Here is a 7,458-nt window from a genome sequence, read left to right as displayed (position 1 = left end):
TAGAAGGGCAATTTCTTGTCTAGAGAAAGTTTAGGATATTGAGTTATCTAGGACCAGATTGTCAAGATATGACTTGCTGGAGTACCTGGATTTGGGTATTTGAAAGCTTTTTGTTTGAAATACCATCTCACATGCAGAAACTGTCTCTGTGAAATGGATCTTCTTGATGATTGCAGAAACAGCTTTTTCTTAATTATGAGATGCTGACAGGCTGTCTGTGGGGATGACAGAGTAGGCCTGCATCAGCCAGGACATCAGTGTCAGGGAAGGCAGGGGTGTCTTTGGGTCACTTGGATAATGAGCACTTTGCTCAAGGCTAATCGAGTGTCTCTAAGGCCAGGACTGGATTTAGAAGCTTCTGGTCATGCCCACAGCAACTGCAGGGCAACTGTGTGGAATACTTGCTGGGTTCTCTGTTTGGAACATGTATGCCCAATTTTACCTGGCTCAGGCAAGGATAGGGGGGACTTTCATGTGTTTCCACAGCCCCTGACCTTGCTTTAGCCATGTCAATGACCAGTCTGGGAGGTCCCTGTGAGATCACTTGCTGTACCCCTCCATGGAGACCCCAAAGCCAGAAAGGTGCTGGATTTGCCCAAGAAAGAACATACAGAGTCCGTGGTAGAGCTGAGGTGGAGCCTCCTAAACTTGTTTCCATTCTAGGTGTTTGCATGGCACCTAATAGAAGAAATGTGCAAGTGTGCATTGGGGGTGGTCAGCAGCTCATGGAGCCTTTGGAGAACGAGTGCTTGTGGTCAGTGTTGTATTGTCTCCCTGGGGACCCCTCAGTGGGTCATGGGACCATGACCACTGAGAAGGGGGTGTGGATGGGCTTCAAGAGCCTCAGTCCACACACCCTCACCCCACAGCCCTGCCTGCCCTGGACTTGCCTCACCCAGCACTCGCGGGGCATGGCAGGGGTTCCTGTGTGAGGGCTGTATTTCTCTCTTGCTGATTTATTTCAGCCTCCAGTTACAGTTTTGAGGACAGAGGCAGAAGGGACCTCAAGAATTGCTTTAATCACTGGAAAACTGCCCACTCCATGCTCTCCTCCTTCAGCAGTAGATTTTATTAGGGTTTTTTTTTTTTTTTTTTTTTTTTTTTTGGCCACATTCTCCAATAAATCCAGGGTTTCCTGGTAATAGATAAAGGCAATTGTAGGATTCAAATTTCTCCTTTCAGGCTCTCTCTCTCTTCGCCGTGAGTTTTGGTGTCTTTGTTTTGCTTTGTATTTTGGTGTTTTGTGTGTTGGTTGGGTGGTTGGTTGGTTCATTCAAGTCTAATGCTTTTGGCACTGGTTTTTGCCAGTAGATATTTGGATGTGAAGAATTTCAAGTGGTTGGTTAGTTGGTTGGTTGTCTGAGGAGTGAACATGCAAAGCAATGGGTGATGCCTCCTGAGTCATGATTGACATATTTTTCCCTTTACTAATTTTAAACTCGTATTTTCAGATTGACAGTGTTAATATCCTTCTGTCTGCTCCCGTCTTTCCTTGTATGGATTGGCTGTGAGGCTATGTGATGTGTTATCTGGGCTGGGGATTAGGGGACCCAGGTTTTTATCTCTAATGTTTTCCATATGTTTATGGACCGCAACAGTTTCTGTGTACAGTGGCATGTAGCACTGGTGCAAGGTTCTGTCTCCTTGGGTGACTGGAGGAAGCAACTGGGAGCTGCAGAATGATTTAAAAAGTAAAAGGGAAACTCAAAGGGTTGTCACCCAATTAAAAAAAAATCTGCCTTTCACATAAAGATCCTGTCATGAGATGGCCTGGCTGTGAAGGCAGATTCACAGTACCAAGGGGAATGATGTCAGAGTTCTGGAATGTCGGCAATGGAATGATCCATAGCAGATCATTCAGGCAATAAGCATTTCCAGGTATCTCGTGCTTGGCTAGGTACTGTTCTGGGGGCTGGGAATGCAGTGAGGAACAAACCCCTTCCGGTCCAATGCCCTATCTTGGCAGATGGATATCTTAGTTTCTCCAAAGAGAGAAGGGGATCTGCTTAGGGTCACACAGCAAGCCCATGGCAGGGCTAGGCTAGAATTCAGGGCCCCCGGCACCCAGGCAGTTGCCTGTTAGGCCTTAATTCTGCTGCTCCCCCTGATTGTGCTATAGCTATAGTTGGATAGATTCCCCCCAAGTGACATGAGCAAATGGCCCCAGCTGCCTGTTCTCCCATTCTCGAAGATCCAAGTTCCATGCCAGGCAGGTAGGTGGCTCTGGGTAGCAGCCACCTATGGAAGGTTGTCCATAGGTGTGTGTATATTTAAGTCCATAGATCTTCAAATGGGGCAGGTCATGTCTTGAAACAAGAGAACAGAAAAGAGCCCTGCCAGAACGAGGGCTACACAGCTTGGTGACAGGCAACGAGACTCTTTTTCTGCACTCTCACTGATGACAGCCCAGCTTAGTGACTAGGCTCCTCTGAGGGGAAAAGCTCAGTAAGTTTGGGCAGAAGTGGACTGAGTTGGTGAGAGGAGCAGTGCAGAGGAAGACAATGGAATTGATGAATGAAAAGAGCTGGATACTGACCTTCTGGACCATGAACTGCCCTGCTGGCAGGTGGCTTCTGTGGCCTAGCTCCAGAAAGCTGTCGCTTGTGTCCCCCCCACCCCCCTTGTGGGTTGTCCCAAGAAGGGATCTGCTCTGTCACATCAGGCGCTGGGCTGAAAGCTGTGGGGATTATGAAGCCTGCCACATTAGCACATCGTTCACTTTTCAGAGACGAGAGTGCCAGTCACTGTGATGGGCAGCAAGACACTGTTCATTGTTAATTAATTATTAGTTGTCAACTCAGAGACTTTGTGGAACTAAGAAAATCCAGGCGGGTTATAGAATTCCTCCTTTAAAGGCACCACAACAACATTGTTTAGAGGAAATGGTACACCCTTAATTATCAAAGTCAGCTGAGAACCTGTCATCCTTGCCTCTGCTGGAGGCATGGGCTTGCTGAGAATTCACATTGTGGTGCCCTTACCTTATGGCTTGCCTGTTCCTTGCATAATGGCAGGGTATGAAATGGGAACTCTTCACTGTCCACACATCTCTGAGACATTTGAAAGGTTATTATGTATTTCCTAAATAAGGAAGACCCACGAAGGGATGACTGGGTCTGTTGTCTACTTTCAGTTTGGAAGGGTGACCTCTAGAAGTTAGGGACAAGCTTTTTTCAAGAAGAGTTTTGTCGATACCTGTACATGTACTAGCTAAGTAAACTCTAAAGGTTACAGGGAATACTCTTGTGAGACTGAACACACTGCTACCATCAATGCACTTGTTTTGTTGAGGTGACTTTTCCTAAGTGTCTATTTAAGGAGGGCACATTATAGCACCTTCCTGGTTATTCACTGACTTCAAAACTTGTATGAATGGGCTTTGGTGACTAGTTGTGTAGCATCTCAATGAAATTTCGTGTTGGGTCAAGGTCTTTATGTATAGAGTCCACAATTCCTCTCGCCTGTTGTCTGGGGTCATCTTTGCAGCTTGTGGGTTAAAAAAGTAGGCTATGCAGGTGCTTGCTTTGCAGCTCAAAAGGGAGATTGTTTGGGATTTCAAGCTTAGGCCTCGTTAGACATAGAGCAAAGGTCAGGGATTTGCTGGAGGGAGATGGGAAGAAACATTGAATAGCTATAAAGGTAGGGATGCGGAAGTGATAACTTTTCTGTTGGCCTCTTCTCTCTGTTATTTCCCAGGAAGGTTGGAAGAATCATGCTCATTTCTTGGCCATGATGGCTTTTGGTGACTGATACTCCTGGCTGGTGGGCCAGAGGAGGTCTGTATGCTAGAAGTCTTCATGCTCCTAAGGTAGAAGGACCATAATTACAGCGTATTTCCTCTGGGAAATAAAAAAACCTCTGGAGCCTTGCCATTCAAAAAGTGTGGTCTGGGGAAAATCACAGATTCAGCATCTCCTGGGAATTTGTCATAAATGCAGACTCTCAGGCCCCATCCCAGATCCACTGAGTGAGGATCCTCATTTTAACAAGATTCTCTAGTACCATTCTTGAGAAGGCCTGGTTTAGTGATTAAGAGCACATGGGGCTTTGGCCTGGGACAAGCTTGGGTTCAAATTTAGGATCTACTACTTCTTGAATGATGTGACTTTGAGTATATTAATTAACTACTATAAGCCTCACCTATGAAATTGGAATGGGAGTGGGTAATAACAGTACCTGCCCAGTGAAACTTAGGTGATGACTGCATGATTAATGACATATAAAGCACTGAACATGGGGCCTGATAGAGTGTAAGCCCCCAAACAGGGCAGGGCCAGGGCCAGAGCCTCGTTGTTTAAGCATAATACACTGGGGTGAGGGAGAAGACTGGTCCTGTTCTCAAAGGATGTTTGATTTTTGGGAATGGACTCTGCCCTAAGGAGCCTCTGGTCTTTCCGGGCCAGGAGCAAGTAGTAGAACTTCTCTTTTAGCCAAGAGTAGAAGAAAGGAAGTTTAAAGGCATTGGGCAAAGCAATGAAGGACAACACCTCTTGACTCCTCCACTGAGTAGGCATGTGCTATAGCATAAAAGGATGGAGCCCCTGCCTCAGCACTGGAGGAAGGGAAGTTGCAAAAGGCAACTTATAGCCTGGACGCAACAAGACCCTGAGCCTCTTGGTAAGCTGGAAGTTAGGGCCCTGGCCTCAGACGGGACTGCTTTGAGATTACTCCTGATCTTGGAGGGACAAGATATCACCTTGATCGGCCTAGATCCTTTTAAGTCCTGGCGGCACTACCCTGTGCTCATTGGTGGTGTCTGCACACAGAGCTCTCCCGGGGCCTGCTGTCATGTCTGTTGAGTGAAGCCAACTGCTTTGATTTTACTGCCTTCCATGTCTTTTCTTGTCTCCTTCTTCCTGCCTGCTTGGCCTCATTCTTTCTCTTCACTCATCCCTTGCACCAGTCAGTAACCCTACTTGGACGCATGGCAACCATAAACTGGGCCTGTGTGCACCCCCAGAAGCAGCCCTCTTTTGCCTTTTCTTGCCTTCACTACCCCTCTGCTCCTTCTCTCCCTCTCTATTTTATATCAAATATTTGCTTGGTTCACAACTCATAAAATATCATTTCATTAAATCATGTTTTCATTTAAGTAAGATGGCTGTCAGACTGAAGCTATTTGATTGTATTAGGAGTCAGAAAAATATAAAGAAAAATCCATTTGGAGAATGGAATAACACAACACGTTTTAGCTCAGTTTCCTTGGTTTTTCTTTTAATGGCATTATAGATCTCCAAGTCTAATATTGTTCTTGACAATTCAAAACCAATTGCTTCTAAGGGTTCTCTGGCCCCCTGTGCCTGTGAGCTGGCATCAGCTGATACCCCCCGCCCCTCTGGTAATGCCCTTGGGCTGTCTGATCTTGCTGTTTTCCATTTACTCCACTCAACTGCCAAGTGTTCACAATCCAACAATTGATAGACTGATTCAGTGCCCATTATGGGCTACCTTCCATGGGTTCTGGGAATCCTGGAATCGTTGATATGTGGTTCCTGCCTCCTGAGGACTCATGGCCTGTCTGCAGGGATGACAGGCATGGGCAGTCCATGATATTATCACGTCATCTACTCCATGGAGGAGGCATGAGGCAATTCTATGGGAAACAGAGGAGTTGTTCTTTCTGCCCTGGCAGGAGCAAGTCTGCTAAGTATAGCTGTGCAGGGTATGTACTGTACAAGGATGCTAAATTTAAGTAGAAACCTTTCATCCTGTAAGCGTACGAATGTAGATTTTTTTCTAAAGATTTTATTTATTTATTCATGAGAGACACAAAGAGAGAGAGAGGCAGAGACACAGGCAGAGGGAGAAGCAGGCTCCATTGCAGGGAGCCTGACGTGGGACTCGATCCTGGGTCCCCAAGATCACGCCCTGGGCCGAAGGCGGTGCTAAACCGCCGAGCCGCCGGGGCTGCCCAAATGTAGATAATTTTTAGGATGGTTTTCTAGCAGATAAAATAATGTATCTTGAGGAAGGGACACATTTTTCCAATTTTCACTAGGACAGTGTCTGGGTTAGCAGGTGGCCCTGGGCAGGCATGTGATTGGAAGGACTGTGAAGAAGAGGTGGCATTTCATGTGGGCTGTGCATGGCTCGGAGGAGTTGGCCAGCCAGGCAAAGGGCACTCTAGGCATAGGGAGCATAAGCTGTGCCAGAGGCAGGAGATCATGATGGCGTACCAGAGAAATGAAGGGTGACTGGCTGTGGCTGCCATAGAGTACACATGGTAGATTATGTTGGGCCATGGCCTGGAAACACAGTTTTGAGGTAGATGATGAAGGGTCTGGAATGTTTTGCTGAGAGTTTGGACTTTACCCCAAAGGTAATGATTGTGAAACCATCAAAAGTTTGGCGTTAATCTCTTTTTAAGAAAATAATGTCTTATAACTTACACCTAACTGGTTCCCCAAAACTGATTTAAGGTGGGAGATAAATACACCAGCCTTGTTGCACACAGTGGAAGTAAAAATCCACTGAAGGCAGAGGTTGCAAAGGTCTACAGAGACCAGACAGAGAATGAGTGAAGGCAGTGAGTGAAGTGGGTTTTAAACAATAGAAGATGACCTGGAAAGCACATGCCCCACGGAAGGGGCCACGCTCAGCTCCGGCTGATTGTTGCCAGGAGGGACTGCAGGCCAAGTGTGACCAGGCCTCCTGAGTTTTCATGAGAAGCTAGAAATTTGCAGATTTATGTACCACCCTCCTAAATTCTAAGTGTTGGCAAGTAATTCAGATTTATTAAAATATTACATGCCATATAACTCAGACCAGAGTTGGCCAGCAATCTCTGATGATGATAGTGAGGGAAGGAGGAGAAAATTCTTCTAAGTACCTGAGATGAGATGGTAATGAGAACTAAATTGATCTTTGAGCTTCACCGCAGGCAAAACAAACATAGACACCAATTCTGTTCCAGGTGACAGGAAAAGAAATGAAGGTCAATTGTAGCAGGCAACATATGGACTCTGTGGATATGGAAAAATAAGCTGAAATTAAATAAAATGGCTGATGAATAGGACTCATGCTGGTTCTTTCATGGCAAGTTCTTCCCATAAGAATGTTTCCCGATGATCCCTGGGTTGCTTGTGGCAGGACTGTCCACTGGCCACAGCTTGAATCAGGGTGAAGAGTGTATGGTGATTCACTGTTACACAGCTTTTCTGAGCCTTAGCCCTTCTGTGTGTCTGTGAGGGGTTAAATGCTACATCTAAGAGCTTCTGTAGCTCCCAGATTCTGAGTAGACCTTGGATATGTCTCCTGTAATGCCTGTTTCACCTTCAGCCCCAGCTCAAAGGGTCATCCTTGCTTGAACACGTTCAGTATAACCTGTAGCCAACTGGACTAGGCTGGGAATTTGTGAGGGTAGCTAACCCACAAACTGATCTCTAGGCTTCAGTAGGATTGCCTATTTCACGTGCCTTTCCTGAGCTTTTCCTTCCACCTGATTCCCCTCAATGCTGC

The sequence above is a fragment of the Canis lupus genome, chromosome X, assembly GCF_011100685.1.
Source record: "Canis lupus familiaris isolate Mischka breed German Shepherd chromosome X, alternate assembly UU_Cfam_GSD_1.0, whole genome shotgun sequence".
Taxonomy (NCBI): domain Eukaryota; kingdom Metazoa; phylum Chordata; class Mammalia; order Carnivora; family Canidae; genus Canis; species Canis lupus.
Note: the sequence above shows the minus strand (reverse complement) of the source record.